We start from the raw sequence: 26,657 nt of genomic DNA on the forward strand, positions 1-26,657 counted from the left end.
CCTCCTTAACCTGCCTGGGAATGTGCCATGCTAGGGTGGACTTTCCAGACAGAAGGGGCATGATGGTCACTAATGGGGTGCCACCCACATCAGGACCACCCTTCCTAGTCACAGGGGTTCCTTGCACCACCGCCAATGCATCTAACTGCTGAGGTGTGGGTACCCCTCGGAACAATGTTTTGTCTGCTATCCATTTCTCCTCTTGTCCCTGCACACTTAAGTCACCCAATCCTGTGAACCCATGTTGCTGCAATGGTGCCTGACAGCCCTACTGCAGCAAGAGAGGTTGGTGCCCCTGTGACCCCCACAATTGCAGCAGGTTCTGAGGGGCCTTCCCAAACTCTCTTTGCGGTCTCAATGGTGGTTCCCTCCCTAGGTGGCAACAACACTCCTCCCAATAACCTCAGCAGCTCTTCCAGAGATTTACCAATTTGCTAATTTCCCAACTCATTACCTGTCGGCAGATCCAGTGCCCTACTTACTGACCCATTGCCCAACTGGATGCCTGTTGGCAGCATCAATGCTCCACCTATTGCCCCTTGTCTCAACTTGTGAACTGCTGGCAGCTCTGCCAGCTGCCCTACAACAGGGGTCTGTGTGGGATCAGCTGCAACCTGCGACAACACTTGTTCCTGTAACCTAGCTCTGGCTGCCTTACCCCTCTGTTGATCCACTGCCTCCTCTCATTTTGGTTGATTTTTTATGGCCATCATGGTCGGTGGCGGTGTGTCTATCAAGATGGGTGGGAAGAGGTGGGCCAGCACTACCTACTTGTGTGTAGGCACCTCATGCTCCTCCACCGGCATCTTTTTTGCACAATGTTTACCCTCCTGCTCATTTTATGTTGAAAGAGTTCCCATAACTCGGCCTCATCCTCAAACTCGTGACCACTCGGGACGTTGGAGAAACTCTCGCTGCTGGTACACATGCCTGGTGACCCTTCCCCCATCATTCCAAACAGACCTATGATAATAGTAACACAATTCAGCTGTTATAGTATGTTTAGCATGCACTTGCCCTGCAAGGTTCCCTGAGCAGCCCAGAAATGCTCCTGTTTCCCTACGGTATTATATTAGTAGGAAGTTACTTAGAGGGTGCATCCTTTACTTTAGATCAGTTATGCAGCCACTTCTTTCCACGTGTCCCACCCAGAAAACCTTATCAAGATTTTTCAGCTCTTCCATTGTACCGTGGCCAACCTGTCAATGGCCCTGTGCCCTTGCAATATATCCTTGAACATGTGATAGGACATAAAACATTCACATTATCACTAGAAAGTCAGATGTTATAACATTTGCTGTCCTCCCCCTTGGACTCCTAATATTTATCCTGCAACATTGTATATAGGCACATTATAAATAACAAATAAGTGAATACATCATCATCTGGGTCCCGACCTTTATTTGTCCCGCTGCTAAGTTCCAGTGCCCGAAATTTACCTTGATGGGCTTTCACCATTGGCTGCTCTATACTTTGAGCGCCAATTGTTAGATGTAATTAATTTGGCAACTGTGGCATGTAAAGTCTGCCACTCAAAAACATGTAATATTACAATTTCCCAAGGTGCTGCGTCCGGTGCTTGTGCTGCCCAAACGGTCTTCCCTGCAATCCCTGAGCCCCTCTTAGTAACGGTACATGATTGGCTACAAAAACAAATGCTGGCGTGGCTGCGTGGCAAACTGTAATATCACATCTAACGAATGAACAGCTGAACCTGCCGACCACGCATGCATGTGCTGCATCTTTGTCCCCTCCTGCGGTCGGGTGCATTTGAAAAAAAGTAACAACAGGTCCTCTTTGTTGCCCACATAACATTTGGAGCGAAAGCTGCTATGTACCCTGCCGGCCACTGCATGCAAAGCATGGTGCATGGGGGACGTCTCTCGCACCTGCTGGTTATGGTGGCACGTGACCATCACCAAGCACCACAGCATTGGAAGGAAGCACCTGTAACACATTTTTTAGTGTGAAAAAAATTCTATTTATACTGCCGGGCACTGGACTTGAACCGTGCTACCTGCAGGATTTCTGTTGCACCCGTGGGTCTTGGCAGTGTGGGTACCCATGTAATTTCCTCACATAGTTATAATTTATCACTATACATGCAGCGTGGATGCCGCCCAAAAACACTAAACTCCAAAGACATGCAGCACCCTTGAGCAGCAAACCATATCCAATACAATGGCCCTCATTCTGAGTTGGGCGGTAAGGGTTAACGTCACCGGTAATGATGCCGGTGCCGGTAAACCCTTACCACCCAATTCCAAGGTCCCTTAGCGGGACCCGCCAAGGACGTGTGGCCTGCCACACATCCTTTGCGGGTCCCGCTAAGGGACCAGGGCGCTAATAACAGGCCCGCTATTTGCGGGCCTGTAATTAGCGCCTTCCCCATTCCCATTGAGCCCTATGGGGGCTCAATGGGAATGGTCTACAGAATGGGGACTTACCGGGTCCTCCAAGGTCGGAATGACCTGGTAAGTGACCATTCTGTCAGACCGGACCCGGACCCAGGTTTGGAGGCGGCCATGGCGCTAATAGCGCCATGGCTACAGTCAAACTCGTAATGAACCCCAATGTCCCCCAAACAACAAATCATATGTAAAACAAATTCCCGCAAAGGGTTGCAAGAGCACTCCCAAAAGAACCCACACATCTGAGACATGGTGGAACAACCCAGGCGGCGCGGCGACCGCACTGGGCACAACTATTTTAAAAACACAAAGCTGTGCGAAAAGGCCGCCATTAAAAAAGGAACTTGCTCAATAATTGTGTAGGAGCGAGATCTGGACCAGTGTTGCTCTGCGTTGTCTGCAAGAAAGACAAACGCGTTGTCCCTGAGCTATCCTGCTGGCTTAACTGCACAATGCAACAAACCCAGGTAGCGCGGTGGCCGCCCTGGGGACCATCAGTTTCATACCCAAAGTCCAGAGAAGGGATGCACGTCAGTCGTCATAACCCACAACAGACATGTTTAACAACCCAGGCGGCTTGGCCACTGTCCTGGGCACAAATGTAATTTTATACATCCCATGAAGGGACACAAGCTTGCTGTAGAGCATTACCCACAAAAGACATGTTTAACAACCCAGGCGGCTTGGCCACTGTCCTGGGCACAAAACATAATTTACACAGCTCATGATGGGACAAAGGCTTGCTGCAGCACGGAAACCCTGGAGGATGCACCGGTCGGCTTGAGCCTCACAGTGAGGGCCGGCGTATCAGGCATCTGGCCCTTTCAACTCCACCATTTGATATCTACCGCACCCTCCCAATGATCCCTGGATTTCGTCCTTCGTACCAATCTCGCCCTTCGTGCTGAGGCTGGCCCAGCAGCCTCACCCTTATTAGTGCTCCCTTGGCCCTGAGACCATTCTGCCCGGTCCAAACAATCGCCCCTTCCTCCTTCCTCAGGAGAGGTGAGGCATTAGTTACCCCCGGGGGTTGGCCAGATGGGTTGCCCGCTATGAAGGCTGTCACTCCACCGCCTCTTAACCTTCGCCCAGGGCCGGACTAGTGCATACAATTGGTTCGGGCACCAATGAAAAAATGGCCCATGGTCACAAATGGCACTTCCTTTCTTTTGTGACATACTGTTTGAGAAGCACCCACGAAGACGTTGCTGGGTAAAATGTACTGCTAATCGTACATTTTAAAGGACATGTGTTCAGTAATTCTGATTAAAACTACTAGCTGGTCAGCGAAGTAGCACCTCAAACTGTCCTGTTTTGGACAAAGAAACTGCCCCAGCTTGTCCAAAAACACTGGCTCACACTAACATGCTGGGCCAAAGCCTTGCCCTGCTGCCTTAAAGGCCAGTTCGAACCTGCCTCCAAATCCCCAAGTACTAGTCACAAAACAATCATGCAGCTCAAAAGCCGCAGTAAAGAACAACACACCTTGCCATAGGACAAGTGAAGTCTCTGCTGCCACAGTAGTGCCATCCTGTTCTGCAAAAGGCACCACAGGGTAATTTATAAACTGGTATGTTCAGCTGCTGCCATCATATGGCACGGGTAGCATCAAACGACCAATTAATGAGCTCTATAATACTTCCAGATACATAAACAGTGTATAGCTATGGGGGTATCCTACAGCAAGTTATGATTCATGCGTCCTCAGGATGCCTACACTTGTATTTATGCCAGACAATGGCCCTCACCATAAGGTTGGCGGAATGAGTTTACCGGCACCGGTAAAGGTGCCGGTGCCGGTAAACCTGTTCCACCCTATTACAAGGTCTCCTCGCGAGGGGACCAGAGAGCTAACAACGGGCCCGTCATTAACGGGCCCGTTGTTAGCTCCATCCCCATTCCCATTGAGCCCTATGGGGGCTCGAATGGGAATGGGGATGGACCGGGTCCGGGTTCCTCGGACAGGGAATTACCGGGTCCGCCAAGGTTGCGATGGCCCGGTAATTCCTCATTCGAGGAACCCGGGCCCGGATTGCGGTATGGAGGCAACCATGCCGCTAAAAGCGGCATGGTTACCTCCAACCTTCTAATGAGGCCCAATATCTTGATTACAATCCATGAAGAAATTAACTTTTAAAATAAATCAGCTTATTTTCATAAATCAATGCATAATTTAATTAGCTTTGAGTCCACCCTACTGATGAGGTCCAACCAGACTGAAACAGGTGTCTGGGGTTGCTGTTGGTGCTCTTGTTCAGAGGAGAATTGTCACAAACCCATTAGGGTGGCGGTGGTTACCATTGACTCGACTTCGCTGCCATTAAACGGTTCCACCACGTATTCTCTATGTCTCCCTTCAACGGTCTAGTGTTTCCTTTTCCCCAACTCGGGGCTATTTCCTCCCAGCATTCCTAGCGCTCCTTGCGTTGCAACCGTCTAGCTTCGTTTTACACGGTGAGACGCTCCAGTTCTTCTCTCTGTTTTTTCCGTACTTGCCCTTTGCTTCCTTTCCCCCTTTTTCGCCGCTGTTTTTGTTTCGGCGGCGGCCTTGGCTCTCTTTGGTTTTGTCTCTCCTCCCTCTCTCTCGCCACCTACGCGTGTTTTCTTTTTCCACCCATCCTGCTGTCTCCTCCTTTTCCCCCTTGTCTTTCCCAGGGTTTCTTACCTTCGTTTCGGCTTTGGAGTTTCTCCTTGTTTCTGGCAGTCCCGGACATCATTGCTACTGTTTACTTCTACTGCTACAGCCACTACGCATCGACCAGCATACTAGGATCCTTTGCAGCGTTTTTTTCTGCCTCTGGGCTTTTTCCCCTAACACCGCCTGCACCCGGGACTGGAGCCGAGGTGTGATCCGGTTCGTGGATTCACCACGGCTTCACCCCGTGTCAGAGCACTAACTTCAAGGATCAAGAAGGACTATCTGGCTCATAGACAAGGGATTGAAAAGACGGATTCGGAGGAATCAGGTGAGGAGAGTGGTGCCTTGAGTGGGGAAGCTGTGAGATTGGGGTGTACACCCACAGTAAACACAGAATCTTACCCGATCACTGAAAGTTTGCAACGCCAAAAGCTCCAGATGGCTACTCTAGAGCAGATGCAGGAACAGTTGCAAGAGTTTTGGAAGGCAGTACACAGTCTCTCCCAAGAACTACAGGCAGTTAAGGAGGAGAATGTGGTACTAAAGCAACTAGTTTCGAGTAGAGAACCACCGCCCCCTCCAGAACTGTTGCCTTACCCCCAGGAAAATTTGACAGCTCCCCCAAGAAAGTCAAAGAATTTTTGGAAGCTGCTACTGTATATTTCACTTTCCGACCCTGCATGTTTTCTACAGATCAGGAAAAGGTGGGGTTCCTCATTTCTAACATGGTTGGCAATGCCCTTGCCTGGGCTACACCCCTGGTGACCAGGGAGAATCCCGTTTAACAGAATTACGGGAATTTTCAGACCCTTCTCAGAGAGACTTTTGAGAGACCTGAGTTTACCTATACTGCCTGTGAGGATCTCTTGGATGTACGACAGGGGTCCTCAGATCTACTCTCCTACATTACTACATTTAAGACCTTGGCTGCGGGGGCCGGCTGGTCCGAACAGGCACAATATGCCATATTTCGCAGAGGCCTTAAAGAAGACTTAAAGGATGAATTAGCCCGATCTCCACGACCTGTATCTTTCTCAGATCTTTTGTCATCAGTACTATAGATTGAAAACTGATGGCAAGAGAGGCGTAATGAGAGAAGACGCTATAGAGGAACTTCCTTTGGCATTGATCCATCACCGAATACTCCCTCTTGTTCTCCGGCTCCCCGTGAAGAACCCATGCAGATAGGAACCACTCGGGCACCACTTTCCTCTGAAGAGAGAAGGAGGCGAAGAGAAAAAGGACTGTGTGCCTACTGTGGATCTGACAAGCATCTTCTCAAAGATTGTTCGGAACTGCCTCAATGGCGTTCGGGAAACGGCGTTCATTCAATTTGAAGTATACAGTGCAATGGAGGTGAAATATTTCTTCGGTCTATTCTTTATTTGTGACACCACCCATGAAAGCATTCCTCCCTCTGAACTTGCATCACAAGGCTCCTAATGCATTCAGACCTTGGGAAAACGGTAATGATGGGGATGTGGTGAGGTGGTCTAAGCCATATTTGTGCCAATATGTATTTGAACTAGAGAACAACTCTAGTGCCAATGTGCAAATCTACACAGAGGACAGTGGGGGGGGGGCAGTTATTTACTAGCAGAAAGCACCGATAGGCCCAGTTTCACACAGTCTAGAGCAGGGTTGGACTGGGGCATAAAATTGTCTCAGGACCAACATAAAAGTGGCACACAGTTGCAAATGGGAATTCATTTATTTTGGAAAACTGTTTGGATAGTACCCAAGGGGGATATTTTTGATAAAATGTGATGCAAAATGTACATTTAAAAGAATATTTATTCAGCAACAGTCGTCAAAACTATTAGCCACATAGTGAAGTCACTCATCAAACTGTCCCACTTTGGCCCAAAAAGTGACCCACACAAGCATTTTGCATTTTTGGTTCCTTTTTGGTTTGATCATGGACCTGTTGCCCTTAAGGCCAGTCCATGCCTGGTCTACAGAGCTAAAGTTGTTTGTGGACATGCATCAGAAGGGCATCCAGTTCATTCCCACCTTTGAATTCTGGGATGTGTAGTTCCCCATCTTTCAAATTGGTGGGAAAACTACAAATCGCATAATTCTAAGCTAAAACATAACTGGATGGCTATCCGATCCATGATCCATGACCATGAGAAACTTAAGCTCCTTGAATCTAAACCTTGGGGAGAGTAATTCGATATGCATGACTTCACTGGCTGTTCCTTTTTTTACAATTTGCACAGCCAGAGCAAGAGCTGTTCCAATGTGTGTTTGCTCAGTGCTGTAGAACCTTAACTTATTGAACTAATGGCACATGATGCCGGGCCAGGCTGAATCGATACATTTCTGCACCTGCTGGCTGAGTGGTTGCTAAGCAAAGTGCTCCTGGCTCCACTGTTTTGCAAGTCACTGAACGTTTCATTACATTTGTTTACATACGTACAAAAGGAAAAATAAAATTCTCACTTTTAGTTCAGGCCCTCAGCTCACCCTTGTGAAGTCCCTGTGGTCTTGCTAATTGCAAATTGAAAATTGGGACAATCACCATAGAAGATCTGACCTATAGCGCGGAGCAGCATAACTGTGTGAAAACATTTATAATCTGTATGCTGCCTTTCAAATAAATAATGCCTGAAACAAAATAACTTTGTTCTAGTTTGCCCATGAAATCTGGGTCTGGCTGAGTTTATGAATTCGAGTCTCCCGTATGCTAATAGAGCAAGTCAGTCAGCTCATCGTTATCAGCTTTGCATGGGGAACACAAAGGTACAACCACTGGGCAGCTTTCAATACAATTTGCGCAAAGTCGGCTGATCTTTCACCCGACTCTACTGATCACACATAAAGAGCGGTCACAGCAGCAAATCTGTATTTACTAATGCGGCCTCACTTTCCCTGTGCTCTTGTCTGCCAAACAAAGCCCCCTTGGCAAACGGCACATCCAGCGGTGCAAGACCAAGACTGTGCAGCACTTGCTTACTGCAGTCTTTCCAAATCAGATTGAAAAGCACACTTAACGGTATACCGATATACACAAGGTGGCGGTTATTATTGTTCAATTAAGTTGTTCATGGTATCTTTAACGGTATACCGTTATACCGTTACATCCCTAATAGTGAGCTAAAGAATCTGGGTAAGGCTCTCCTAACCAGGATTAATGTCCGACAGAGAGACTCCCATAACCCCCCTTGGTAATTTCCTCTGTGTATTGTTTCAGGAGATGTGCAGAAATCCAGATGTCAACAATTAGATGTAGTGATATGATATGATATGATATGATATGGCATTTGTAACGCGCCTATACACAAGTGTTTCAAGGCGCGACGAGGCAGGGAGGGGGGAACAGGGGGAGGACAGACAACGATCCTACTAGGCCAGGTGTCATTCAGACCGCGCAAGTGCAGGGGTAGGGGGAAGGGAAAAGTGCAGTACAAGGTAAGTAGAATAGAAATAAATAGATAAATAAATAGGGCCAGCTGGTGGCAAGTGCAAGGTAAGTGCAGAAGACAAGTGCAGACAAGGGGGGGGTGTAGGGATACAGAGAACAGTCCGCAGTGCAGGGGTTGCCAGGGAGGCAGTGCAAGTGGAGAGTGGCTGGGCCCAGGACCGAGGTCGGTGAGAGTGGCCAAGTTTCAGATTCAGTGCAGAATTTTGTGAAGAATTAGCAGGGGAGAGGGAGAGAGAAAGCAGAAGCAAAGAGGAAGGTTTTGAGGTGCTTCCGGAACCGGAGATGGTTCTCCTCAAGTTTCAGGGAGGCAGGAAGGCTGTTCCAGAGGGAGGCTCCTGCCGCGGAGAGAGATCTACCCCCAGCTCGTTGCTTCGAGAAGCGGCTGACCCTGAGGGAGCTGGAGACGGATGAGCGAAGGGCTCGGGAAGGAAGATATTTAGGAAGAGAGAGTGTGAAATGAAATGTCCAAGCGGAATTTCCAGAAGAACACCATGTCTATAAATATACATCAATTAATATATAAACATGTTGTTTTAATTATTTAATTGTAATATAGTGCATATCTGGTTTGCATGAAACCTCTTACACTGCAACAAAAAAAAGGCAGTACAATAGGCTGGTTGTGGGGATTGTGATAACCTGAATGTTTGCAGCTGTGAGTTGTTCTTGGCAATATAACGTTCAGATGTCAAATAAATACCTATATATATATATATATATATATATATATATATATATAGATAGATAGACTCCGGAAAAGTGAGAACAATCACTGTACCACTGAGCCTTTCAATCCCCGGGCCAAGGGAATCTTGCATAGACACATTTTACAAAACTATTTTTGATGATTATTGCAGAGGCTCTACATTGACATTTTAGATCTCCAAGGCATGGCTGAGGGGAAATATTAATGCGCTTACCAGCTTGGTATTCCACACAAGAACAACAAGAACAGTGGAGCACAGTAATGCCAGCTACTTTCTTTCTGAACAAATGTACCACCAACAGCCCTGGACATGTGTTTCTGAGTTGTTGGGTATCATAAATGAGCTGCGATTCAAGTGCAGTGTTGCTATAGGGATATTAGTCAAGGTTCCATGCCTGGGTCTTCTTTATTTATTTACTAACTTAGGTGAACGTCAAACACTTTAAACATTTACCAAAGTGTTAGATCCCTACAACTGAGAAAGAAAAAGACCAAATAATCTGTCCTTTGGAACATGCCCACTCACCAGGGTCTCCTATCACATTTTGGCTGTTTGTTCTATATCATGGGAGAAATATCAATTTGCATACCAGCCTATATATTTATCTGTACCAGAGATAAGAAAAAAAAAAGAAAAATATTTTATGCTCCAACTTTTGACAATGTCCATTAAGTTCATCTGGACATGTTGCACACCTTTTTTTTGAAAATCATATTAATCAAACACAAGATATTCACTTTTGAAAATCTACAAATGTATCTAATAAATGTGCATGTACAGTTAGTGCGAACACATACACACCACCAACAACAGAAAACATGCAAAAATCCCTGAGAAAACTTGTGGATTACAGGTGGTCACAATAGGCACAGACAACACACCCAGAAAAATGCAGCTGAGACAATACAGACATAATTGGGCCTCATTACAAAGTCAGCTGTGGCCCATCCGTGCTACTGGCGGGTTACCGCCGACCTCGTAACACCCGTCCGCCCCCTGAGATCCCGGTGCTCCTGGGAAATTACAAGTCCCGGCGGCCCTGGATGTCAGGCGGCGGAAAGTGTAAGTCCCCATTCCCGTGGAATCCCATAGAAATCCACGGGAATGGGGACATGGAAGCACCGGCACCATTGCTAACGGTGCCAGTGCTTCAGTGAAAACCATGCATGCAAGGGCCGGTGCTCCCATCAGGTCAGACCTCCCAAGAGCCCCGGCCTCTGCAAGCATTCTCGTAGTCAGGCGGTCCGGAAAGGGTGCCGGTATACGTTGCTACCAGCACCCTTATTTCTTGACCGGCAGGCTTGCAATGAGGCCCAATGTGCATGCATAGAATACCACAGTATAACTGACATCAAGGGGCACAGAAAACACCCACACGCAAACAACACACACAGACAATATGCATAAAATACTCAAACAATATGCATACTTATAGTGAATACGCAATACACACTCACACTAGGTATGAAAATATGCAGATCAAATGGACAGAATATGCATTTGTACTCATTTGAATGTAATACATTCTTAACGAAAACACACATCACACACATGTTTAATGTGCACACAATCACAAATTAAATGTCTGAATATGCATGTACACTTAAAACAGACTCACAACCTATATGCACATATAAGAATGTGTAGGATGCAAAAGAGAATCAGTTAACAATACTTTTTTTTTAAATAATAAAATGAATGTTGCTATTTATAAAAACATGACATCTACAAACATTGGTTCTGAAACTCTGAAATGTAAACAAGTCTTTCACTGGGCGGCTTCTTTGTAACCCTTTATCAAGCTTTCTTCGATGCCTGCGGGCTGTAGTGCACTCGACAAATCCAAATAAATAAATAAATTGGGAATGCAAAGTTATGGAACACTGACTCAGTCCGAAGGTAACAAAATGTAAAGTCAGCCAGCTTTGGGAAGGACCACATCATGCTACAAACACAGTCCAATTAAAGCATTTCAATTATAAAAACTCTATCACACTACAAATGAAACATTAATTTACACTACATCACTATTTCACAACAGCCACTGTAACTTTAACATTAATGTAGCATTAATGTAATATGCCTAAAATATAAAGAAAGGGTTGCAAAGTAGTGAGCTTAGTTTGAGTTACGGTTTCATTTGTAGTGTGATGGACTTTGTTTTTATTGGGCAAATACGTAATTTGGACTGAGAGTTTGTATTGTAACACTGATTTTCTCCATGTCTTCATACTCGAGGAATATTTTGAGTTTTGATGCATTTAATTTTTTGGCTCACATAGGTGCACAATGGCATTCTCACATTGCCATTCATACGACACAATGTGGTATTCAAAAATCAAAATGTATTTAAAAGGATAATGAAACTACAACTACTATCTTGGTCCTCAGCTATATTCTGGAAACACTTCAATGCTAGATATCAGAACCAATAATCAATAAAATCGATTTGACCTGGTTATAAGAATCTCACTGTTACCAGCCAATACAAGCATGTATTGCAGTCTAAAAAATACTTGTTACTTTAACTGTTCTTTTCAAAATTTGCTTCAGTCTAAATACCAACTTCTTCAAAGATAACATTCCAAATTCTGTCACAGCGCAACCTTCCCATGCTTGCCGTGCTGTGTTTCACAGTGCAATATTCCTATATGCTTGCCGCACCGTGCCCTCTTGGAGACTTTCCTGGAGGCTCAGGGACAGGCAAGCACAGATGTCATGCGACGCTCTCCGATGCGGCGACCTCGGTTCATGGGGTCCGCCATCTTTAACCCTGTGCGCATGCATGCAGCACCAGCAACCCACACATTATCAGTAAAGTTGGCCTTGGCGGTCACCCATGGCAACGGGCATACAAACGCCAGCCTCCGGGAATATAAAGTTCCATGTGTGTCGCAACCTTTTCTGAAAGGGCCGCCAGTTGCTTTTGGTTCTGCCTGCTGCTGCTCTCCTCTGCCTTGTGCCCTGCCAGCCCTCCTTCTGCTGCCTTGCCTTCCTAGCTTCTGATCTTGTCATTTTTTCTGCTCTGTGTTCAAAGTTGCACCCCCTTTGGGTGCCCTTTTTTGCCTTCTTCTCTTGCTTTGTCTTCTTTCTTTTTCTTCTGCTCTCTTGGGCCTACCACGTCAGTGCATCGGAGTGCCTGAAATCACGCTAATGCGTGGTTCTTCCTTCCCTGTGGTGTTGGCAAGGGACTCCAGGTCCTCGGCTGTTGATACCAACATATATGCACAGACCCTTGTTCCGGGGGTTTCTTTCCACATTGCCCTATACAGGACAGGATCGGACATCGGGCAAAAGACCTACCCATGATCTAGAAAAAAGCAAAACATCAGGTACGCGGGAGTCACGGGGGGCACACCTTGATAGAATGAAAATCCTTCCCACACCCAGGAGCTCTATATGGAAGCTTTACAGGAATTACGGGATGAGTTGCAGGCACTATGTACCAAGCTTACCATCATGAAGTCCTAGAATATGTCGTTGAGGGAGGCTTTGACCACCACAACCTCTGCAGCCTTTACTGAGAGTGCCATAGAACAATCCAGTTCTGTGCGATGTGGTGAAGACCCTAGGAAATTGATTGATTTCTCTAACTATTGAACCATTCAATTCATGCTTCAACCAACACATTTCCTGACTGATAAAGCCAAAATAGGATACATCATCAGTCCTTGGCTGTTGATACCAATATATGTGCACGGACACAGGTTCTGAGGGTTTCTTCCCACATTGCCCTATACAGGACCGGATCAGACACCGGGTTGAAGACCTATCATGGACTGACAAAAAAGCATAACATCAGGTACACGGGACACACGGGGGCCCACCTTGATAAATGATGGAAAAGTGTTTAAAACATTCAATTTCCTAAAGTATTAAGAAATAGGGTTGCCAACTGCTCTAAATTTACAAAGAAGGCATTTAAATCCTTGCCCTCTTGATACAGTTCTTAGACCCTGTGTGGGAAGAATCAGCTACTGGGACTGCTACCTAGCCAATCAAAACTTTCTTGGTGTCGTTGGTTGGCTTTTTCCTGGTTTTCAATAATTCTCTCTAGGAGAGTTTTTAGGGATTGTGTGATGCCATGTTTAACCCAGGATTGTCTAAAGCAGTTTCCCTGTTGCTATATTCTGAAAAAGAAATTCGGAGGGGCAGCGCTGAAATTATCCCATGTCTTTGGACAGGGGAGTTCGCTCATGAGGGGAGTGAGAGTTGTCAGTCCAGTCAAATGTGACTGATGTTGTTTCTGGACTAGTCCGAGTAATGGTTTACTACCCTACTGGCCTATGGGAGCTAACCTATCTATGGATTTAGGCACATAGAAATCTACTGCGTAAGTCTCTATGTCGGTCATATGGATCCCACGGCTAACACCACTTGTGGTAGGTCAGATATAGGCAACAAACAACTAGACATGGTTCCAACCATTGAACTTAATTGAATTAATGAAGAAATGCTTCATCTAACCCTAATAGTACAAAGAAGTTTGCATAGTTTAAAAATTAACAAAAGGGTGCTCGTCAGAATCTCTTAAAATTAATAAACATTGTCCTCCATCCAAACCTATGCTATCACACTAACTGACCCTACCACTAATAAAGGAAAACAAAAGGTGGCCTGCAGAAGTGTCCCTCTCCTCCTTCTTGGTGTGTGCTGGTTGGTGCTTGATCCCCTGCCAAAGTGTGTGTCTCTCTCAGGCCTTAACCTGCTCGTAAAATGTAAATACTTAGGTTGCGGCATTCTCATACCATTCAAAATTCAAGTCCCTTGCTTTCCTCCGAATTAGGTGACTTATGATCCCTTTTAACAAAGTATTATATAAAACAAGTAGTTATCTTCTTAATTCTGCAATCTGACTTTGCAGGCCTTTCAGCTCAAATCTACCCATCTGGAGTGTTGCTCTCACTTTCGAAATGTAGGTAACTGCTTGTGGGATGGTGTTCTTACTTTAACTTAAGAATAGTCTCCCCTCTTGTTGGTATTCAGTAACACCTTGTGGGTTATGTTTAGCTTTGCCCCCTTGTAGGCTTCTTTTTGGTTGAAAGTATTCGGTAACCCCTCATGGGTGATTATGTTTAGCTTCACCGTCTTGGAGTGTTCTTCTCTTTTGTAAGTATTTGGTAGCCCTGTGTGGGTTATTATTCTCGTGTTCACCCCCTTGGAGTGTTAGCCTCCCTTGCTAGTACCCCTTCAGGGTTTTTTATGTTGAGTTTCACCCACTTGGAGTGCTCTTCTATCACATCAATATTTGGTAGCCCTTTGTAGATTTCTATTCTGCCTTTTGCCCCCTCTGAGTTTTCTCCTTTCTTCTTGGTATTCACTAACCCCTTGTGAGTTGTTATTCCCGCTGTCACTCACTCATAGTGTTTGCTTTTCTTCTTGACTTCAGTAACCCCTCATGGGTTGTTATATTCGACCTCACCCCCTCAGAATGTTCTGCTTACTCTTGTGATTTGTATAGCCCTCTTTAGGATATTAATTTTGCTTTCACACTCTTATGGCTTTTCTCTCAATCTTTGACTTTCTATAGCCCTATTGGATCCTGTGGATAGCTAGTTGATCAACTTTCTCACAATGTTATCCTTTCTCTGGATGCAGTCGGATATATTCAGCCCTCCTCCCTCTGTCTAAAGCTAGGGGTGGAGGCTGCGCCATCTTTCCGGGAACTGCACGTCATAATTCTTCGGTCCTTTTCTGCTTTGTCCCGGCACCTCGGTTCATGCCGGACTCCTGTGTTAGTTGCGGCTGAGTCTCTCTGATTCAGAGGGCTCTGGCCTTGGAGCTTCCATTCCTCCTGGGATCAGCAGAGTACCTTGGGCTTCCAACTCTCTCCCTCTCTCTGCCCACCTTTCATACGTCATGGTCCTGACTCCTGGATATTATGATTCTTCACAGCAGTTCCGGCTTCTGTTATGCTCGGTATCTCCAGTGCTGACCCTCTCTCAGGGGTTGACTTGTTCCACATCAGCACAGGTAAGGGTATTGTCCGTTATATGTCTCCATTAAATGAGAGTGAGAATCCCATTGGTCCTGAGGTTTAGGCTTCCAACAGGGGTCTGCAGCACAACCAAACACATTTAAAGGGCCCTTTTCCTCAATTTTGTTTTCATTTCCCATGTATGCAACAACTAATTAGGACATTGGTGATAACAGAGGTCTTAAAGATTAGTGGACTAGGGAGTTCTTGTCACCAAAGGGGGAGTCACCCCCTTCCGGCTTGCCCAATCTCCTATGGAGTATTTTACATATCAAGCTCACCTCCTTAGTCCCAAAGAGGTTGGCTCCCTCTTGGAGAGAATAGACACTTTTCCGGGATTCATCACAAAGGATCCCAAGTGAATTTTATGTATGGTGGAACGAAATTTAACTTTTATGTTGGCCCCTGTATAACTCTTCATAACATTGTTTTAGGTAACATTTAATATATGCAAATACAGTTACTGGAATTATATACAGTTTTCTATGCCACAGAAGTGTATTTAGATTTCCTGTGCTTAATGTTTTTGGGCTCAGGAAATCACACATGGCTATAGAAGGCCTAATAGTTTACATTATTTAGCACTCAAAACACATAGTAATTGGTCCTTGAATATGAATCACATTTTTATGATAAGTTCGATTTCTTGATACATGGTATCCAAATTATGAGGATATATTTAAGAAATCCAGTTATTTGGAGCTTCAAAGTTGCAAGAATGAGTATTTTGGGCTCCCAGGCCGGGTTCTTATGTTGATAACATATTGTAGGTGCTTAGGTCATTTTTTGGTATTTTCACATAAAGAACGTTCCTGTTCCATGATTGAAATGTCATCAGCATCAATAAGGCAATGATTGAAGTAACTTTTGGGTAATGTGATGTATTGAATTCCAGACAACCATAGTTCCCAGCTTATTTTAGCACTATTAAGTCATTATTTAGTTACCATTGAAAAACACATGGAAATGTATTAATCGCGCATGCACAGCTGATTTCATCATGCACGTTTCCAGAGTCATCCTTTTGTCATAACACTGAGAGATTTCCAACAAATCGTTGAATCTGTGAGTGGTGTCTCTCTTGCTTTTTCAGGAAGGCCTTTTTCAATTTACATTCTGTTATGCCATTATCCTTTTCTCCAAAGGTCTCCATAATACCTTTACTTTGGAATTTTTAAGGTAAAAAGACACACAAATCCTGCACTGAATAAAGCTAAAGCTGCATTTCAAGTTCTATTGTGTTTTCATAGCCAATATGGGGGTCTTAGACTCACTTTGTTGAGGGAAATGTTTGTTATCGAAGCAATGACAGTTATACTATATGGTAGTGCACATTGGGTTGATCTTAAGGTGATAATAGCCTTTTAAAATCTGAAGGATCTTCATTGAGGGCATCAGACTTCCAAGTTGCACACCAGTTGTGGCACTGAGACAGGGGGCCTCATTACGAGGCTTGCGCTGACGGATTGAAGGTGGCCGGCACGTGACCGGCCCCCTTCATTCCGTCAGGGCTGATTACAGGGTTCCCATCACGGGACCCGGATCGGACACCTGGTAAAACTAGGCGTGCTTTCTGGGTCCCGCGAGGGGAAGAAGGAGGTAACAACGGGACACTTATAATGTGCCCGTTGTTACCTCCATCCCCATTCCCGTTGAGCCCTATGGGGGCTCAAATGGGAATGGGGAATGGTTCCTGCAAGGAGGACTTACCGGGTCCTCCTATGCCGGAATGACCCAGTAAGTCCCCATTGCAGGAACCCGGAAAAGGAGCCCGGTTTGGAGGCAGCCATGGAGCTAAAAGCTCCATGGCTGCCTCCAAACTCGAAATGAGGCCCAGGAACTAGGTTTAAACTCTTTGAGCCATACATCTATGGCAAGGAATGTTTCAATTATTTGTAAACTATTAGAATCCCTGGATATGTTTGCCAATAACCATCTTCTGCTAACACTGTGTCTTAAGGTCCTTAACTGTCAAGTAAGGCAATTATGGCTATGAATTTCCTTTTTTAATGTTTTATTGGTTAAAACAAATAATTAACCTTTAACATCATAATTAACACGATTAAAATAAGAAAAAAAGAATTAACAGTAAACCAATCAAAGAAACACACATCTTTACCTCAAAATAATAAATAAGACAGAGTCAAATGATTAAGAAAGTTAAACATGATTATCAGTGTCTATATCAATGAACCGAGCTTTAAAAAATGTTGCTACTGCGACAACCTCTGCAGTAGTTGAACCAGAGAGACAATAATTCCACATAGACTGATCAACTCTGGTATCAAATATATGACCATACTTTCAAAAGGCATACCATCTTAATCCCTGCAGAGCAGTACAATGGAGTAACAGATGCTTTGTTATTGCACGTTGGTCAATGAGTTGACTGAACCTACAAAATTCCTTCTCTTCCTTTTCCTCTCCATGGCATAACAAAATCTCTTTTGTATGGATTAGATTCCAACGAACCCTCAAAAATAGATAGATTGACAAAAAATGTGCCACTGTGCCCTAGGTTTTGTGATCCCCCCTCTGGTGACCCATTGAGGCATACTGATGAAAATCATCCGTGGTAAGGCCGAAATCCAGGTCGTATGGGGCATGTTTCACCTTACACGGGTTACCAATAAGTACCACAACCACACTGTGCAATTAGGGCAACACATAACCCCTCAAGTTCTTGCAACACTAACAACCCTTTTCCCGACAGATTTCACCAAGATCCTCAAACCATGATCTTTCAGATGGTACAAGGGTCTTTCTATATAATGACATGTATAAGCCCTAGCTCTTAGGGAAGTTAGGCCTTGCTTGTAACGTATTGCTGAGTGTGCAATTGAGCAAGGGAGACGTAAAACTCTCCTCCAAACAAGGGCCTCAAAGAAAGATGGTCAATTATTGAGAAATGATACATTTCGATTCCATATAGAATCTTTGGCACAATTTTGCCTTCATAGTAACAAATAGAATGGAAAAGAAAACATTTGCTGTATCTAGAATCGACTATTCAGTCGATTCAGTCGATACAGAAGGAAGTCAATTGTCTCCACTTGCTTTGCCTGAGTCCGCCAACTAAAAAGACACTTTTTTCTTACAATAGGAAAATTGCATCATCTTAGTCTCGGTGGGGTTAATTGACAAGGAATGAGCATCCACAAAACTGGAAAATCCTTCAAGCAAACGCTGCAGACCTATGGGCGTATTATCACAAATATTAAATTGATCTACATAGGATAGCCATAAAGGTCTTAACTTATGGAGTCTAGGAGTTATGAAGGCTTTAGGTTGTAGATATTCTCCAATATCCGCCATATACAAGTTAAACAGACAGGGGGCCAAAAACACACCTCTGCCTAACCCCCCCTCCTGGAGGGAATTGGGTGAGACAGTGATCCCTGTTGATTTAGACAAACTTGTATAGTGGAGCGATCGTAAAGGCCTGCTCAAGCCTCAATTGTCTTTTAGGAATACCCCATCCATGCAACATATAACAAAGGAGATCTAGATCAACACTGTCAAAAGCCACTGTGAGGTTAACAGAAGCAACATAAATGGGATTACTACCTTTCCCCCAAGCAAGATGTATGCCATTCGCCATTAAGCCATTGAGTGAACTACCCAGGTTCTTTCTGAAGCCTCTTCGAAATTATCCCAGTTCTCAAAGACAATGGTAGAAAGAAATCCATGTAAAAGTTGGAGATCAAAAGGGCCCTAGTTAAAAATGGCCCGGAATTCTGTCCCAGCACGATGATAGAAAGCTGTAAAGGCCGTCTTGACAAAATTCAACCACCTTATGACTGCTATATATATGTTTGGGTGAGGCTTGGGATATCAAATATTGCATGTTGCATGGTATACTCGCTCATTGCCATCTTCAAGGTCTGGTGTATGCCCCAATGCAAATTTGCAAATGAAACATTAATGCATTACATGTTAATCTGTCCTGCAACCCTGGACATAAGGCGTATGTATTTAAAACCAGTACTGAATGTCCAAGGGATACGTAGTACATATGAAGCTATGCAGTTTTTAATATGTTCAGTTGAACGGAAGGTTGTTTTTGCATCTGGAAGGTATGTGCATCATGCTTGGCTGCTAAGGTGGAGGCTTATTGAAAATTATCCTTCATAAACATGCTCATGCACCCGTAATGAGGCTGCAAGCCTGCTCTTCTCAAATGCTGTGACATTAGACCGCAAAGGTATAACCTGTACATTTTACTGATGACTTTGTTTTTTCAACAGAGTGGATTTACCTGTCTTAGTGCATATAATTGTTTCTATTTCATCTTTTTCATGTGTTTGTGTTTAATGAATTTGTGCTAAAGGCTTTAAACTGAATAAAGCGTTGTACATGAAATGATTATCCCTGATCCACTGCTCCAGGATTCTAGATGCTGAAGCAGAATGCTAGCAAAAACATTGCTATCAGCCTTACTCATCCCAATGGGCCTGTGGTTGCATGGATCTGATCTAGAACCCCTCTTATAGATGGGAGTGTTATGTGACCACGACAAAGAAGGAGGAAATTACTTGCCACAGGAACCTGCCATTCAAAAGTTATTGAGGCAATACATTGTGACCTCAAGACCCGGTTACCCCTGCTGTTTAGGAGCATTTTAGTTAAACCATTAATGTGCCGCCCGACCTCCCAATGTAAGAATATCAAAATGAGCTGTTAGCATAGAGTGGTCGCTCAAGTCTGTATGCAATATTTCAAACCGGGAAGATTTATCCAAAAGCCAACTTCCCACAAACATATAGCCAATCATAGAATTAGAGGATCCATTGGTCCATGTGGGCTGAGGAGTAATGTCACAGTGAGTGGTCCAATTCAAGGGTGACAGGCTCAGTCCTGTCAAGCCATCTAGCCACCTTTTCCCATTGACTACTTTACCACCTTGTAGACTTGTCCCATCCCATGTTACGTACAATGTGTGACTTTGAAGACAGTCTGAGTACAAATCTCCTACCAGTAAAACATGCCCCATATGAGAGTCATTAAACTACTCAACAATAAATGATGCTATCAAATCCAGTTCATCATCCAATGAGCACATACCTTGGTGCCAATACACATTAATTATCAAAAGCTCTAGGCCCCCTCAACTCTGAATTCTGATATGTGTGGACATAATCCTGAACCTGATGTCAGCATTTGCCACCACACTGACCTCGGGAGGTGATCTCACAAGAGTCAAAAGACCACCATAAGATCGTCCAAATTCCCCCTGACGAGCTACTTGAAAAGACACGCATACCCATTGAGGGATGGGGATGACCTAAAACAAAGACTATTGAAGAGTAATAATGGTATAATTCCTAAGGATTTGACACAATTGAACGTTATTAAAAAAGTGATAATGCTCACGCATGTTCAATGAGACGATAGAGATACAAGTAGGACTGGAAGGGCTAATGCTCAAGCTGGGCTGCAAGTCTAATTTGGAGAAATATCTAGCAGCCAAGATCAATTACAAATCTCCTCTGAGGCCATAATCCTTTTCTTCAATGACAGGACTTGCTCTTCCACTGCTACGCCGCCACCAGAGAAGGAGACTTGCACTGCATTTGTCTGATGTCTCCTGTCCATTGAAGAAGCCTCCAAAGGTATCCTGTTATCAGTAAAGGGAACCAGATCAAAACCCAGCATTCTAAAATTAGCTCTTTCCTTCAAGAGAATGTCGTAGGCACTTCTCGAGTTTTCATAGATCCATTCTGTAGTGATCTATAAAAAGATCCTGTCCAAGTCCTTAGAGATGATATTGGACAGAGCAGGAATAGAGATATTATATTTGTATGGTTCAACACCGTAAGGTGAGTGTCAGGTATCACGCTCTCAATCAGGATTGTGAAGAGTTTGGCTTAAGGACGATCTCCAAATTGCAGGCACTCGTTCCGAAGAATTGTAGAACTGGAGACAATCGGGCCCATTGGGTACCGATCATACAAACCACCTTGCTGTAAGCTTTTGATATGACAGTCTTTGATGGCTCCAGACCCTACAAAGTGTGTCCCCAAATGAACAGCAGGTGAGTTACTTTGAGAGGCTAATGATTGTGAGGTATGCCCAAGCCCCCTTGGTTGACCCATAGGAAATGTTTGAGGAGTCAAAGATTGACGTAGATTAATCACAGGGACATGTGTAGCTGTTACAACCTCAGCGACAGTAAGCCCCCTCAAGGGCGCAGGAGAATTTTTGGGGTCCTCAGCCATAGCATACTTAATAGAGTCAACTTCTACTGTCTCCGTGGAGGGTTTTATTGTATCTACTGCAGAGCTTAAAACCCTGGTACCTGCCACAGCCCCATCCAACATACTTGATACCAAAGCCGTTGTAGGACCAATTGGACTTGACTTGGAGGCATTTACCTGGGAAGCTATAGACAGGGGATTAGCCAGTGCTGCCTTCAATGTAGGCTGAGCAAAAAGAGAACACCAGAAACTGTGCGAGACTTGGTTTTTTTTAGTGTTTATAGTTGCAGTTTTTAAATGCTTTCACATGCACACTAATCATTTTGGAACGTGTAGGAGGTTTCTGAAACTCAGGGGCCTCTACATTCAGGGCAAGAATTGAGGTTGCTTATGTTGGTTCATCATCAACACATATCACTTTGACTACTGATGTATTGCCACTGGCTAAGCTTCATTATAGGTGTATGTTGACTTTGACTGTCCCTATAAGAATTTCACAAGGTTACAAGAAGGAACAGAGGCCATTTCCTGAGTGACAATCATTACAGAATCCTTAGAGATAGCGGGACCTGTAGGCGTGTGATGCTCCAATAAGTGATGGGCCATATTAACAGCCTGTTCTTGGGGGCCAATACCTACTAATTTACTGGGGCCAGATGGTTGGTCCATGTCCACCACTACCTTAACAGGTCCTGCATGATCTTTTCTATGGGAGAATAAAAAGGATTTTGCTGCAACATGAATATCAATATGGTCAAAAATAAACAGCAATGATTCAAGCAGGGCTGTATTAATTTTTATTTCCCTCTGCAGACCTTCGTATAATGAAACCAAGATACATAATACTTGATTGATTTCAGAAAAAAAGCCCCACTTGGCCATCACAGGAACCATCTTCCATTCTTCTTATAACTGCTGAAAGCCATCAAGGCTGTAAAAGTGTCAGTTAAAGGGCCGGAGAAGATTAAAATAAATCAGAAACCCGAAAGATATTGCCAGACTCGGGGAGGCAAATTAGACATCAGGCTAATATTATGAGGAGTATCCCCTGGGCTTAAGTCAGTGGGGGCCATATCTGTAGGTGGAAAAAGAGAGCACAAATTCACTATACTTAAAGTTCCAGTGGATTCAATGGTCAACATTGTAATACATTCCAGGGAGCTTGCAGGTGTTAAATTAACACCCAGCTCTCCAGTTCACGAGGAAATAATAGGCGCTGATACCGAGAAATACATTATTTAATCAAATTGTTTATTTTCTTTGACACACATATGTCTTTACAGTGTATGGAATCAGAGGAGATCTCATGTATAACATGAGTCTGTAGCGGTTGCCCTTCCCCTGGGGAAAGGGGAAGAGGAAGGTTCATTGCAGCTAACATTTCAGATTCCGAGATTGTTTGCCTAAGGGGTAGCATGATTTCATTTCCACTTCTAAGGATGTACACCCACGCCCACTGAACCACAAAATAGCTAACTGAGTGCAGCGAAACACCCTACCACCACCCTTCTGTTAGGGCATGTTACAGACCTGAATGACCCAAGGATGCAGCAGGAATTGAACACTACACTCCTGACTTCCACTTTGGTCACAGTGGATAGGAGTAAAAGGGAAAGGAAAGTTGCTCCACACAAGTGAGTCTCAATGCCACTCACCAGCACCTGTTGCTGTAGTAATCAAGCTTCCCCGCACCAACAATGCAATGACTCCGAACACTACCAGCACAAGCTTTTACATAAAAGTAGTTTCAATTACCTTTCCTCATCACAATCTCGCTGTCATGTGTTTGCAGAATATGGCAACTTGGCCACACCAGAACACCAAAACACACAGCATGCTATGTGAGAAAATTGGCTTTTAAGGTCCAGGCCCTACTCCTGCCGCAGGAAGCAGACACCGAAGAAAGCCTTCCAAACAAAGTCGCAGGATCCAATAGGAGGTAAACTGCTGTCCTGCACCTTCCAAAATACACTGTGCATGCCTATGAATTAGTTTGCTCTGTGTGCAATAATAGTTGCATCATAAAAGCCACTGGAATCTGCACAATCTTAACAAGGATGTAACAATCATCATTCACAGATTCTAGATTCCAAATTTGTGAACATGTAGCTTTTATGAGGAGAGGAAGGTCAGACTTCAGGCTTCATGGCCAGCCAGTAATGGCCACTTTAGAGGAACAGATGTCCACATAGAAACCTGAAATTGGATCTAATCAGATCAATAAGGCCTCATTAAACATGTGACAGCTTCATGAACATCACCTTATTAAAATTAATCGCTCCTTCCCAGGATATCTGTTTGCGCATATATCTGGTAATTTCAAATCCCCAATAAAACATTCAAGGTACAGAATTTAAAGTGACAATAGAATGACAAAATAAAAGACTATAATTATCAGGTCTAATATGTGAACCCTTTTTTTGATTCAGAAACCAAGACTAGATTTGAATTCAGAAAAACATCCCTGATCACATGCAAACAAAGCTACTTTAACATTCATGAATTAATAATACAATTCATGATGTAATAACTGTTATGTCTGTATCTACAGAAACATGAATGATGTCCTTGAATTCAGAATGTTAGTGTGATTCTGAATATTTAGGTATCATTAACAGCACAAGTCCAAATAAGTAGGTATGAGCCAAAGACATATTTCACATCAATGTGATCATACTTCCTGAGGGGAGGGCTATCCCACAGTTACATCTACATGTAACTGTCACGATGCCTGCCCCCGGAAAGCCAGACCAGGCCCAGCTACCCCGGAAGCAGGCATCATGCCACTTGAAGCATGCCCAAAAACCCCAGTTAGGGGCTATTTAGCTACAGTCCTGGCGCCTATGGCGCCAGGCTCATAAGAATAAAGTCAGTCCTGGCGCCATGGGCTCATTACAGAAAACTTACCTGATGCAGACCATGCTGCATACCTACCTGATGCAGACCATGCTGCACGAAGCCACAAGCCAAATGAGGCTTAGAGGGACTATTTTACCTCAGGGACTCCTTTCCTCTCGGGTGGGGCTGTGGAAGAATACTTACCTGGAACTTCTTCCAAGGCTATTTAAGCCACACCCGGATAGCCACACGTGCTTCGCGTTATTCTGCGTGCTGCAGCGTAACGCTCACCGTGTCTTCAGCAGCTCCAGTCTTCAGCCACGCCCGCTTCAGCCCTGGAACACCTGGAACAAGAAAAAGAGAAGGAGAAGAGATCAGAACAAAACCCTTACCTGAATCCTTGATCCAGCACATCGTCGATCTGGAAGAGAGAAGCCTTCACAGTGCCTCGCAGCGCCGCGCTGAACTCACCATCCGGGGCTGCATTCCTTTACTCCATCACGAACCCAGCATCTCCAGGCCATTCTTCAACACCTGGGGGAGACAAGAACAAATAGGTGAGTAAGGGCAATACAAACCACCCCAAAGACTTATCTGTTTACTACAGGGGGGTACTCACCTCATCTCGGGTCGGCGCAGTCAATCCTGCATCACCGCTGCACCCCGGCCCCTAAGGGGAAAAAACAAGGAATCTGGCAGAGTGAAGATCAGACTTTTGAACTCTTACGAACGATTGGACTTTAGAGTCAATACTGGAACTCGCCAATTCCTCCACGCCAGTGAAGTAACTGGTCGTCTACGAGCCCCTGCGCTCGACGCAGGATGGAGAGCTCATCTTTCCAAATCATCAGGTGAGATTAAGAGGGGACTTCAGGAGTGTTCTGTGGGCAGACAAGGGGATTGAGAAGGCGGGTTAACGCTCAGATTACGGGAGGTTAATTCCCCTTCTCCATTGCAGAAAGATATTCGTACGAGTCCAACAAACGAAGCTAAGTGGGTCTGTCCAGTCTGTCATCTCGGCTCTACGTGTTACTCTGGTGGAAGCAACAGCGGGCCAGTCCAGATCGACGCCCCCGTGGGAATCAGGTGAGCGTAACAGAACGTGAAGCCTACCCACAAATACCCACCTGGGTGTCATGGAGACCTCGGAAACTGATCAGTTGGTCCAATTATTAGGGGAACTAAGGGCAGAAGTGCATTCCGCCCGCTAGGAAACCAATGCCCTCAGGAGGGAATTGATAGTATCAAAAGAACGAACAGATGATTTGGCCAGACAGCTATTACAAAGCCAGGCTGGACAAACACCTCTACCTGGACTCGGGGCCAGCCCAGCTCCGGTGCCACCGAGTAACCGGTGCAGATAAACCTTCCTGGAGCCGTTCCCTTGGCTCCGCCTGAACGCTTTTCCGGAGACCCAAAAAGGTTTGCTATATTCATGAATCAATGTCGCTTACACTTTTTATGTAGACCTGGAGCTTTCCCAAATGATCAAGCCAAGGTAGCTTTTGTACTGTCATATCTCAGCGGCAGTGCAGCGGACTGGTCCATTCCGCTAGTAAATCAGGATGACCCGATTCTTCGAGATTTCCAAGGTTTTCGAACAAGCATGGAAAGACTGCTCGCCCGACATTCCCAAGGACAGGCTTTGGATAACGAACTTTTATCCTTACGGCAAGGTAATCAGGATCTTTTATCTTACATTGCAACTTTCAATAGATTAGTTGTGGAAACTGAATGGCCTGAAGCCAAGAGAATTACATTATTCCATCGAGAACTCAAGGATGTTTTATCAGGTAAGCGTAACAGTAACAGGCAAAATACATTAGTCAAATTGAAGCAAATACAATTTCTCCTGTGGTTATGTGTATGTATAAAGAACCTCTATCCAATCTGAAATTGGAATGTCAAATAATGCTGCATGGGTGAAGTTTGTTTCATATTTATAGTCAAACACATAAGAAAACTAGAGCTTTTTTGTGAAAGCAGCAGAGGAAGAGGGCCTGTCTGACAGGTGAAGAACATGATTAAGATTTTATCAGGATGTATCTGGTGGAAATACTCCTTAAGAAAGACTGTCTTATAGGGTACTGAATCCAGAAACCTTTCTCAAGGCAGAACCAGATTTCCTGAGAGGGATTTGGGGCATGCAAACTGACTGATAGTTAAATCTTACCTGCTGGAGCTGCCTTTAGCTGTCAATGTCCATACCTGCCCTAGGACTTTTAAAAGACTGGTTAAAAGTGAGTACACATTTCTTTATTATTATTTGTGTTATGGTTTAAAGCAAAACCTTACACAATTACACAGTTTGCAAAAATACATATACATATGATGAATTTTAATACTGTAGTCATTCAATAAATAAAACACTCTTTCAGGTAACAAAAGTACAGAATTTGAAACCCACCCAGTGATTACACACATGATAATAAAGGACATCAGGAATCATTTCGAAAATAAAT

This window comes from Ambystoma mexicanum, chromosome 10 (genome assembly GCF_040938575.1).
Source record: "Ambystoma mexicanum isolate Mex_15411 chromosome 10, UKY_AmexF1_1, whole genome shotgun sequence".
NCBI classification, from domain to species: domain Eukaryota; kingdom Metazoa; phylum Chordata; class Amphibia; order Caudata; family Ambystomatidae; genus Ambystoma; species Ambystoma mexicanum.